Genomic DNA, 12,918 nt, shown 5'->3' on the forward strand with positions numbered 1-12,918 from the left:
GAGAGTGGAAAAGTTGGCTTAAAGCTCAATATTCAGAAAACGAAGATCATGGCATCTGGTCCCATCACTTCATGGGAAATAGATAGGGAAACAGTGGAAACAGTGGCAGACTTTATTTTTTTGGGCTCCAAAATCATTGCAGATGGTGACTGCAGCCATGAAATTAAAAGACGCTTGCTCCTTGGTAGAAAAGCTATGCCCAACCTAGACAGCATATTAAAAAGCAGAGACATTACTTTGCTAACAAAGGTCTGTCTAGTCAAGGCTATGGTTTTTCAGTAGTTATGTATGGGTGTGAGAGTTGGACTATAAAGAAAGCTGATTGCCAAATAATTGATGTTTTTTAACTGTGGTATTGGAGAAGCCTCTTGAGAGTCTCTTGGACTGTAAGGAGATCAAACCTGTCAATCCTAAAGGAAATCAGCCCTGAATATTCCTTTGAAGAACTGATGCTGAAGCTAAGCACCAATACTTTGGCCACCTGATGCAAAGAACTGACTCATTGGATAAGACCCTGATGCTGGGAAAGATTGAGGGCAGGAGGAGAAGGGGATGACAGAGGATGTGATGGTTTGATAGCATGACTGACTTGATGAACATGGGTTTGAGCAAGCTCTGGGAGTTGGTGATGGACAGGGAAGCCTGGCGTGCTGCAGTCCATAGGTCTCAAAGAGTTGGACACAACTGAGTGACTGAACTGCCCATTACTTATTTAAATTTTAAAATCAAACATAGGTAACAAACCGTCCACTTCTCATGATAACAAAAGTTTATTTTAATCTCAAAAGCAGTCTAAAAAGACCTCATAAAATTTCAACCTACTTTTTCACTGTCAACAGACATTTGTTGGCAAATGTATTATATCTACATATACATCTCTATGGGCTTCCCAGGTGGTGCTAGTGGTAAAGAACCTGCCTGCCAATGCAGGAGACACAAGAGATGCAAGTTGGATCCCTGGGTTTGGGAAGATCCCCTGAAGGAGGGCAATGGCAACCCACTCCAATATTCTTGCCTGGAGAATCCCATGGACAGAGGAGCCTGAAGGGCTGTGGTCCACTGGGGTTGCAAGACTGGATACTACTTAAGTGACTTAGCACTCACACACTCATCAGCTGTTAAGGACACAGTTAGAAAGCAAACTTTAATTGCAGCAGTACTGACTTGCAAGTACTCACTGTATTTCTTACACAGAGCACCAAATGTTTTCAAATGCTCCTTACTTATTCCCTGCATCCCCCAAGCTTTGGCTTTTCACTCATTCCTCCCTCTGTACAGGATGTCTTGGAACTCTGCTTAGAGGATGCACAGAGAACACTGTCTGCAGGTGTTTGTATGGGAGGAAGGTGCAGTTAGGGCATCAGGGCCGGTGGTACAAATTTTTGGCTTGATTTGATGATGTTGAGTATCAATCCACATCTGGCTTCATGTTTCTGATTTCAGCCTCTTCCTTGGGGTACAGCGTTTCCCACACCCCTTAAGACACATACCTTTTTGTCCCCCCCCACCAGAACAGTCTCTCAGCAGCCCTGACTATTGACTGTCTAATCTTAGTATCTAAGTCAATTGCAAGCACTGAATACTGGTAAAGCTACATTTCCTTGATTGTTGGGTCTCTGTATAGACCCAGAATTCAATACATAAATTTCTGTATGGTGGAAAGATCTGGGTCTAGGACCTGAAAATGGTGGGCTCCAGGCTCTTCTATGCTGTAATTCAGTCCACATTGCAGAGTGGGTTGTAGCATGTTTTCTCATGAGGACCGTGGAGATAATAAGTGCTCTTTGCCTAGTCAGGCATATTGTTAGGATTTAATGAGAGAATACATTCTAAAATGTTTTGACAACTATAAACTGCAGAGTTCAGAAATTAATAAATATAATTTTCATGCTGGATGCAACCTTTTAAAACATCTAATTCAAGTCCAGCCTTCTAACTACAAAGATGAGAAAAGTCTAACACTATTAAGTTTTTCATAGCAAAAGAACTATGTGTTATAACTACATATACTGCTCTGTGGGCTTCCCAGGTGGGATCTCTGGGTTGGGAAGATCCTCTGGAGAAGGAAATGGCAACCCACTCCAGTATTCTTGCCTGAAGAATCCCATGGACAGAGAAGCCTGGTGGGCTGTAGTCCATGGGGTCACATGTGGTCGGGCATGACTGAGCGCACACATACATACAACTCTAATACGGAGAAAGCAAAGACCCAGGCAAATGTCTCTATAGATGGGAATTCACAGCAGGAATGCTAGAGGCTAGCTTGGGTGGGAGAGACATACTCTGCATGAACTCTCAATTTTAGTCAGCCGTGCTGAGAACAGAAGTCACTACCAACTGGTTAGGTATAAAATAAACTAATATTATGTGCTTGGCAGAGTAGAAAAGTCATGTGCTGCAGTAATAAAACTCAACATATTTGTCACCCCAAATAAAAAGGGCACAGTCTAAAGCTTGAGGTTTGCCAGGTTGGAGGGAGCAGAGAAGTTTCCTATTTGTTAGTGTTCCCTTGAGGCAACTTTTAAATGACATGAGACAGCCCTGCTGGATTTTGGCATGTGAAGTTTATCCAGTGTCCCCTTGGCTGAGTTTTCCTCAGAATGTGCTTCTGAGTGTAAAGAAGAGTTCAGCGGTACAAGTAAAAGGACAGAGGCCACGAACTGTCTTGAGTTTTCTCTTCTTTTTCACTTCTCAAGCCTTAGGGAAGAACCTCACCGTTTGAGGTCTGTCTGGGGAGCTCTGCTTATTGCTGTCTCCCAGAATCCCTACATCGTGATGGAAAGTGACTTCCTGTTGCCTGTTCATCAGATGTAACCTCTGGATTTGGAATCACTCAGTCTAGCCTCCCCCTCTTAAATTAAAATGAGTGGCAAAATATTTAATTTATATCAAAATGATAATTTACAGAATACATTTGTACTCGTCATTCAGTTTAAGAAATAAAATATTACAGAATCCTGAGTATCCCTCCTCCATTGCATTCTCCTCTTAATCCCAAAGGTGGCTACAGTTCTGAAACTGAGGTTATTATTTCGATACAGTTCATCATACTTTTACAACAAGTATGTTTATCCATATGATATTTGTTTATTTGTGAGTCTTTCGGTGCTGGGCCTTCCTTGCTTTGTGTGGGCTTTCTCTAGTTGCTGAGCTGAGGCTGCTCTTCGTTCCCATGTGCAGGTTTCCCATTGCAGTGGCTTCTCTTGCTGCAGAGCCTGGACTCTGGTGCACGGGCTTCAGTGGTTGCCGCACGTGGTTTCAGTAGATGTGGCACATGGGCTTAGTTGCCCTGAGGCATGTGGGGTCTTCCCAGACCTTGGACTGAACCGTGTCTCCTGTATCGGCAGGCAGATTCTTTACCACTGAGCCATGAGGGAAGCCCCCACTCTTGCATCCTTTAAAATTTAGCCTTTGTGTCTAATGTTCTAAAATCTAAAAATTCAGTTTTTCCCTTTTCTAATTTTTTCCCAAATTCTGCTACCCCTCTTTTCAAATGTTCCTTTCCTTCAGTCATTTCATTTGTGTGGTTTCCTAATTCTTATTTGTTTTTCAAGCATATGTCTGTCCTTTCTTTTAAATCCTTTTACTCTACTATATTTTTATCTCTTTTGTCAACATATATTTCTGGCATGCTTTCTTTGATTATTTATTATTATTTTTTCCATAAAATAACTTTCCATAAAAGAAATTTGAGCATGACTCTTTACTGCTGCTTTTTTTATGGTATATTCTTATAATTTCAAGACTTTATTATGTACTTGGTATCTGTTCTAACTTCACTGCTCTGAGCATTCTGTTTTTTCTTACTGTGATCTCTCCATACTTCCTGAGTTCTTCTTCTGCTCATCTGCCACACTTTTATCTTGTCCTTCTTAATTTTTTGCCCTTATGATCTGTATCCTGCTCAGTTAGATTCTACTCCAAGCAGTTTTTTTGATGTGGGATTTTTGTCCTGAAAGTGAGATTCGGTATACTAATTTTGATAGTTTGTTGGGCCAAGACTGTTTTAGCACCACCAGAACTTCCTGCTGTCTGTTTGCATTCACCCTTGAGTTGGATTCTGTAACACAGGCTTCCCGTTTCAGTGGCTGTTCTCGTCTTTCCCCACTGCATTTACTGTTGGCAAAGTCTGAGAGTCTTGTCATCCGAAGCTCTGAGAATCCCTATGGCCTTCCTTCTGCTTCTCCTTAGACTGTTTTTGATTCCACAGGGATCCTGTAGCTGATGTTACAGTGATGGTGTTCATCCACACCTACTCATCTTTTGGAGTTCCTGAGGATACCTTATCCCGTAGTTTTGTTGTAGATGTCGTCTATAGGCCTTTGGTTTTGCCATTCTATTTTCTGTGTCTGTTTTCATGGGAGGGGGGAGTGGATTAAAAAAAAAACAAACAACTGTCTTGCTTCATCTTCTTTCTTCCCAGTGTCTTTCTCATTCCTCATGTGTAATTATTTAACATCTTTCCATCATTCTGAGAAAGTGATTGCTTTCTTTTAAAAAGTAATTGCTTATTTTGAAAAATTCAAGTGCACAGTAAATTTAAAGCTGTACATACCAAAAATAAAGTAAGTGTCTGAGGTGACGGATGCGTGTGTTAGCTTGATTGTGGTAATAATTTCATAATGTATGGTGGTTTAGCCGCTAAGTCATGTCAGAGTCTTACGACCCCGTGGACTGTAGCCCTCTGTAACCAATCTCCTCTGTCCATGGGATTTCCCAGGCAAGAATACTGGAGTGAGTTGCCATTTTCCTCTCCAGGGGATCTTCCTGACCCAGGGATGGAACCTGTGTCTCCTGCATTACAGGCAGATTCTTTACTGTAGAGCCACCAGGGAAGTCTATTAAATCATCATATTGTGTACCTCAAATATATGCAATTTTTGTTTGTCAGTTACACCTCAGTAAAGCTGAAAAAGGTAAGTATAATACAACAATCTCATGTAGAACTTCTCCCCAGCTTTACCAATTGTTACCATTTGCCCCTTCTATTTTATTACTCTCTCTGTCTACAGACATATACACACACACACATACACACACACACACATACACGTGCACAAGTGCACACAGGTATTTTATTACTGCTTGTATAGTTTCTTCTGATCAATTTGAAAATACATTGCAGTTATCATTCCTCTGTATTTCTTAAAACATCAACCTCTTCTTCTGAGGAATAAGAAAATTCTCTTAGAAAAATACAGTACAATGATCAAATTCAGTACATTTAATGTTGAAACAATGTTGTTATCTAGCATATACACATTTTGTCAGCTAATTAAATAATAGCCTTAATTTTTCAAATTCAGGATCTAATTCAAAATCTTTCGTGGCATTCAGATATCAGGTCCCTTCAGCTTGGTTTAACCTAGTATAGATTCAGGACTCAGTCTTTATCACAACATGGGCATTTATTTTGAAGACGGAAGTCCAGTTGTTTTGAAGGATATTCCTCAAGTTAAGATTTGTCTGACTGTTTTCTCATGTCTAAGTTATGCATTTTTATCGAAAGTATGATATCTGTTGTTGTGTCCCCCACTGTATCACACTGGGATGCACAGTGTCAGTTTGTATCATTATTGCTGATATTAATTTAATTGGTCAGTTAATGTGATGTTTATTAATTTCTCCACTGTGTAGTTATGGTGTTCCCTCTTTTAGTTAATAATTTATCTGTGGGGAGATAATATAAGACATTGTAGATATTCTATTCCCCTTTAAGCTTTCACTTTAGCATCTATTTGTGGTTCTTATGTGTATCAGTCATTTCTATGATATTTGTAAAATAATATTTTATAACAAAATCAGTCTTTTAATAGTTATTAACTGGCATTTTAATACATAGAAGAATTTTCCTTCTATCATCTTATGTCATTAGCAATATGATCTTAAAAATTTTTAAAGTTAAATTCGTTATAATCAACTGCTAACACTATTCATTTTAATGCTTGAATTGTCCCGGATTTGGCTGATGGGAGCCCCTTTAAGCTGATTCCTAAGTTCTTTTCTTTTTCATATTTCTATAGTTTTTGAGAACTTCTTTACTTTGTGGAACAAAAAAGGCATTCTTGGAATGCTATATTCCAAGGATCTCTGGTTCTTGTTAGTAGAGGAAGATATTTGTACACCAAGATCTAGGGACTTGCTATGCTTATGGCTATTACAGTGTCACTTATTTTTAAATGTGTGTGTGTATGTGCAGAATAAGATAGGAAATCTATTTATCTCTTTTTCTGGCTCTCTTTATGATCTTCTTTCTTCTTTTCTTTCCTCCTCATATGGATACTTCTAATTCCAGTCCAAGCCACTTCAAGGTTATTCATTACTTTCCCCCATTCCTTATTTGTGGGGGCTTCCCCAATGGCTCAGTGGGTAAAGAATCCACCTGCAGTTCAGGAGACACAGAAGACATGGGTTCAATCCCTGGGTTGGGAAGATCCCCTGGAGGAGAAAATGGCAACCCACTCCAGTATTCTTGCCTGGAGAATCCCATGGACAGAGGAGCCTGACTGCTTACAGTCCATAGGATCACAAAGAGTCAGACATGACTGAACGACTTAGCACACGCATTCCTTATTTGTAGCTCTTTTCTCTGACCGTGAGGACCTTGGCTCCAGCTCAGATGACAAAGAAGCCTCCTGCAATGCCGGAGACCCAGGTTTAATCCCTGGTCAGGAAGATCCCCTGGAGGAGGAAATGGCTGCCCACTTGAGTATTCTTGCCTGGGAAATCCCATGGACAGAGGAGCCTGGAGGCCTAGAGTCCATAGGGTTGCAAAAGTTGAGTTTGACTGGATGACTGACACACACTCTGTTTACACATTTGTTAAATTATATCACACACTTAAAGTAGTTTCAGAATACTTCTTCACCATCACTGACAGCAACTTTGCTAAATGGAATTCAGATTTTCTTTGTAGTTCGTCTTTACACTGAGTATATAATCAAATTGCCTTCTTTTTCCCTTCTTGTTCATGGCTAAATAGTATCTATCTATCACATTTTCTTTTATCCATAGATGGACACTTAAGCTGTTTCTTCTGTGTCTTGGCTATTATAAATAATGCTGCAGTGAACATGGGGGTGGATATATCTTTTTTGAGTTAGTGTTTTTGTTTCTTTTGCTAAATACACAGACGTGAGATTATTGGCTCATATGGTAATTCTATATTTAATTTTTTAGTAGTTTCCATACTATTTCCCAAAATGGGTATACAAATTTAACTTTCCCACCAAATGGTTTACCAGGATTTCTTTTTCTCCATATCCTCACTGTTCTTGTTTTCTTTTTTTTTTTTCATAATAGCCATCCTAACAGATGGGAGGTAACATCTCATTAGGGTTTTGATTTGTGTTTCCTGATGATTAGTGATATTGAGTACCTTTCCATATGCCTGTTTGCCATCTGTATGTCTTTGGAGCCATGTCTATTCATGTCCTTTGTCCATTTTTAATCAGGTTATTTATTTACTATTGTGTTGCATGCATTCCTTGTATATTTCGAATATTAACCCTTTCTTAGATATTTTTTCCCCTTAGTGTTGATTGTTTCCTTTGCTGTGCAAAAGATTTTTAGTTTGATGTGATCTCACTGTTTAACTTTTGTTTTTGTTGCCTGTCCTTTTGCTGTTATATCCAAAAAATCATTGCTGATAGGCCAGTGTCAAGTAGCTTTTTCCTACGTTTTCTCCTAGGAGCTTTATGGTTCCAGGTTCCATGTTTAAGTCTTTCATTTATGCCTTTCAGTATCTCTTGAGATGATTGTATAATTTTTATCCTTCATCCTGTTAATGTCATGTGTCACAATTCATTGATTTGCATATATTGAACCATCCATGCACCCAAGGGATGAATTCCACTTGGTCATGGATATATTCCTTTTGGCGTCTTGTTGAATTTAGTGTGTTAGTGTTTTGTTGAGAGTTTTGCATCTGTTTCCATTAGAATTATTGGCCTATAATTTTTTTCTTGGGGTGTTCTTGTGGCTTGGTAACAGGGTAATACTGGCTTCATAAAAAGAGTTTCGTAGTATACTCTCCTCCTTAATTTTGGGGAAGAATTTGAGAAAAAATTAGCATTAATTCTTTCTTTAGTGTTTGATAGAAATCACCAGTGAATCAGTGATAGAATCACCAGTGAATTGTAAAGAGATTCTTGATTACTGATTCAGTCCCCTTACTTGTTATTGATCTGTTCAGATTTTCTATTTCTTCATGATTTTCTGTTTATTCTATTTCTTTAGTCTTGGTAGGCTGTATGTTTTTATAAATTCACCCAATTCTTCTAGTTATTCAACTTATCAACATGCATTTATTCAGTTTTCTGTTATGTCCTTTGCATAGCATCATTTTCTTTGGAGTGTAATTACTTTACAATATTGTGTTGGTTTCTGCTGTAAAATGAAGTGAATCAGCTATATGTGTACATATATCCCCTCCCTCTTGGACCTCCTTCCCTGCACCATCCCACCCCTCTAGGTCACCACAGAGCACTCCCTTTGCTATACTGCAGGCTCCCACTAGCTATCTATTTCACGTGTAATAGTGTATATACGGTAACCCTGATCTCCCAATTCATCCCACCCCTCCTCCCCCGATGTCTACAGGTCTGTTCTCTACATCTATGTCTATTCCTGCCCTTCAAAGAGGTTCATCACCATTTTTCTAGATTCCATATACATGTTTCAATATATGATATTTATTTTTCCCTTTCTGACTTATTTTACTCTGTAACTCTCTGGGTCCATCCATGTCTCTACAAATGACCCTACTTTGTTCCTTTTTATGGCTGTTATTCCACTTATTATAAATACTATGTATTCTTTGTCCATTTATCTTTCACTTGACATTGAATTTGCTTTCATGCCCTGACTATTTATTGTAAATAGTAGATAGTGCTGTAATGATTGTTGGGATGCATGGTCTTTTTGAATTGTAGTTTTCTTAGGATATATGCCCAGTAGTGGGATTGCTAGGTCATAAGGTAGTTCTCTTTTTTGTTTTTTTAAGGAACTTCCATACTGTTCTCCATAGTGGCTTCAGTAATTTGCATTTCCATCAATAGCGCAAGAGGGTTCCCTTTTCTCCACACCTCTCCAGCATTTATTGTTTGCAGATTTTTTGATGATGGCAATTCTGATCTGTGTGAGTTGATACTTTATTGTAGTTTTAATTTGCATTTCTCTAATAATGAGTGACGTTGAGCATCTTTTCATGAGTCTGTTGGCCATCTGTATGTCTTCTTTGCACAAATGTCTGTTTAGGTCTTCTGCCCATTTTTTGATTGGGTTGCTTGGTTTTCTTGATATTGAGCTGCCGTGAGCTGTTTGTATGTTTTGGAGGTTAATCCCTTGTCAGCTGCTTCATTTGCAAGTATTTTCTCCCATTGTGAGGGTTATCTTTTTGTTTTGTGTATTGTTTCCTTGCTGTACAGAAGCTTTTAAGTTTAATTAGGTTCTATTTATTTCTTTTTCTTTTCATTACTCTAGAAGGTGAGTCAAAAGGATCTTGCTGTGATTTATGTCAGAGTTCTTCCTATGTTTTCCTCTAAGAGTTTTATAGTGTCTGGTCTTACATTTAGGCCTTTAATGCAAGTAGTTGTCCAGTTTTCCCAGTATTGCTTATTGAAGAGGCCATCTTCTCCATTGTATGTTCTTGCCTCCTTTGTCATAGGTTATGTGACCATAGGTGTGTGGGTTTATCTCTGGGCTTCCTATCTTGTTCCAATGATCTACATTTCTGTTTTTATGCCAGTACCATACTGTCTTGATGACTGTAGCTTTGTAGTATAGCATGGAGTCAGGGAGCCTGATTCCTCCAGCTGTGTTTTTCTTCTCAAGATTGCTTTTGCTATTCAAGGTCTTTTGTATTTCGATACAAATTGCAAAATTTTTGTTCTAATTCTATGAAAAGTGCCATTGGTGATTTGATAGGCATTGCACTAAATCTGTAGATTGCTTTGGGTAGTCATTTTCACAATATTAATTCTTCTAACCCAAGAACATGGTATATCTTTCCATCTGTTTCTGTCATTTTAAAATTTCTTTCATTGGTGTCTTATAGTTTTCTGAGTACAGGTCTTTTGCCTACGTAGGTAGGTTTATTCCAACACTAATGTGGTTCAAAAATCCCAGACTTTACAAAAAGAAATATTTAGAAAATTGTTATTCCCTCTTCATCTCCTTTATCTTGCTTACCCTCCTTTGTCCTAGCATACACTTGTAATTTTTGGTTTTCCTTCCTTTTGTTTCTTTTTGAAAAACAAAGTGTACATATATGTATAGTTCTCCATCTTTTTTCACAAAAGTCAGCACATTTTATATAACTTATATTTTTATATTCTATACCATCTTTCCCCTACTTAACATGATATACAACAGATCTCTTTCTATAAGTTCACAGAGACCCTTCTTATTCCTTTTTACACTCTGTGAATTTATCATAGTCTAAGAGTTTCCTATATATGAACAATTAAGATATTTCCACACTGCACAATTACAAGTAAGGCCATAACTTTTTATATATGTATTTTTGTAGTGCTAGAAGTGTGTATTCTGGGCAAGTTTCTGGAAATATGATTACCATGTTAAAGGTTAAGTGCATATGTAGCTTTTTTCAATATTGTTAAACTTACCTTCTAATAAAGCAACATTCTGCATTCTCGGCAGTAATGTGTTAGAATGTCCATTTCCCCTTATTCTAACTGGTATAACATGTTGTCAAACTTTTGAATTTTTTCTCTTTTGAGAAATATTCAATGTTGTTTTAATTTTTATTTTTTTATATGTGAGATTGAACATATTTTCATATGTTTATGAACCACCTTTCAATAATTTTCAAATGATTGCTTACCTATTTGTTTTGTCTATTTCTTTCCACCAGGTTTCTGGGTCTTTTCCTTGATTTTGAGTTCTCTATTTATTAGGGATATTAGCTCTTTTGCCATTTTATGTATTATAAATATTTTCCTCTGATTTTTATTTGGTTTTTGATATTGTTATGATATTTTCTTAAACTCATGTGGAAAATAAATTTTATCAGTATTTTCTTTTAGTGAATCTTGATTTTAAGCCATAGTTAGAAAGCTTTTTCCCATTTACTTTCTAGAAGGCAATGGCACCCCACTCCAGTACTCTTGCCTGGAAAATCCCATGGATGGAGGAGCCTGGTAGACTGCAGTCCATGAGGTCACTAAGAGTCAGACACAACTGAGTGACTTCACTTTCACTTTTCACTTTCATGCATTAGAGAAGGAAATGGCAACCCACTCCAGTGTTCTTGCCTGGAGAATCCCAGGGACGGGGGAGCCTAGTAGGAGGCCGCAGGAGCCTATGGGGTCTCACAGAGTCGGACATGACTGAAGTGACTTAGCAGCAGCAGCAGCAGTGTGTGTATAGCTTAAATTTTTCAATATTAGATATCTGATTTATTATAATTTACTTTTGTATATGATGTTGGATATTCATATTTTATCTTTTTACAAACATATATTCTGTTTAACCAAAGCAATTTATTACAAACTATATCTGTGCTCATGATTTGAGATGTTACCTGTATTATATAGTAAATATCCATGTGTATTTCAGTCTGTTTCTGCAATTTCTATTCTGTTCATCTTGTCTAAATATTCATGTATTAGGGTCTTCTCTTTTATTTATAGGATGTGTAATATCTCATGTTTTCTCCCCAGATAGCTTTTTTTCCCAATATGTTTGTGATTATTTTTACATGCTTATTTTTAAAATGTGAAGTTTCATATAAATTTGTTTAGTTCCATAAAAAGTCTTGCTGGTATTTTTCTTAGTATTAAGTTTATCAATTTAAGGCCATCTTGAATTCTAATTATTGTTAAATGACCATCACCTAGCATGTTGCCAGGCTGATAACAGATATTTAACAAATACCTGTTGGATGGACAAATAAAGGAATAAATGAACACTTCTATTATTTACAGGTTTTATAGCTTGACTCAAATAGTCATGTCCTTGAATATGTTATATTTTAATTAAATGTTAAAAAGTACCTTCTTGGGATAAAAGGCTCAGTCACAATGTTGACAAGTATATTTTTCTATCCTAAAAAAGGTCTTTATGTATAATTATTAAAAAACAATCTCTAACTAGCTCCTAAAGCAACTTTGAATATATTAAAAATAGCACCCTTTGTTCAAAAACTTTACTACCATTTGATGGAAAATTATCATAATATCCTGACTTTTTTTAAAGGATACATTACTTTGTTATTTAAATAAATACACAGATATATTATCTCTTTCATGTGACTAGTTCCCCTTCATGTTGTCTTGTGTTCAACACTCATAGTCGTACAGGGCTGTCCTATGTAATAGTGTTTAGAACAGATTTAATAATGACATGAGCAATAATAAAAGTCTCCTTTTCACCTGAAGATAACAAACCTAAACACTAGAAGTAGATACACTGTTCTGAGACTTTCTCTGTAAGAGTTTCCATTAGCTTGTCTATACTCTTTCTTAAGACACAATTCCTTTATCTTTGCAAGAGAAGGTTGATTTACACCCCTTTTCTATGTGTACACACACACACACAACTCCTTTCATTTGAAGAAATCCCAGTAGCCTTTCTCGTCTCTTTGTACTTCTTTCTCCGCTGAAATGCAGCTGCCTTAGTTATGGAAGACAGCAGCCAACTGGCACAAAACAAAAAGTACAACATTTGGCAGAAAGGAAGTTTTGTTAATGACACCAACAATGTGAGTCAGTTTTCTTGTGAAAAACTGCATGACTAAATATTTGACGGAGAAATAGCAAACTTCTCTTCCAGTCGTCTCTTGGCATAACATGTTAGTCCTTAGTATATATAATTTTTATAGATAATTTTTCAATATCAGTGATAGTAGTTTTTTAAACGAGAGCAGGGGAAACCACCCACCAACCAAAAATAAAG

At 37.2% G+C, this 12,918-nt stretch overlaps 2 long non-coding RNA genes across 2 annotated transcripts in view; both read left to right on the forward strand.

The window, feature by feature from the left end:
* LOC133249758 (uncharacterized) overlaps positions 1-12,918 on the forward strand; it is a 475,012-nt gene that overhangs the window by 301,191 nt on the left and 160,903 nt on the right. The gene's annotated exons all lie outside the window — the stretch shown is intronic.
* LOC133249757 (uncharacterized) overlaps positions 11,108-12,918 on the forward strand; it is a 76,400-nt gene continuing 74,589 nt past the window's right edge. The window contains exon 1 of the long non-coding RNA XR_009737087.1: positions 11,108-11,381. This is a non-coding gene — a long non-coding RNA (uncharacterized LOC133249757). The remainder of the gene's footprint in view (positions 11,382-12,918) is intronic.

This window comes from Bos javanicus, chromosome 6 (genome assembly GCF_032452875.1).
Source record: "Bos javanicus breed banteng chromosome 6, ARS-OSU_banteng_1.0, whole genome shotgun sequence".
Lineage (NCBI taxonomy): Eukaryota > Metazoa > Chordata > Mammalia > Artiodactyla > Bovidae > Bos > Bos javanicus.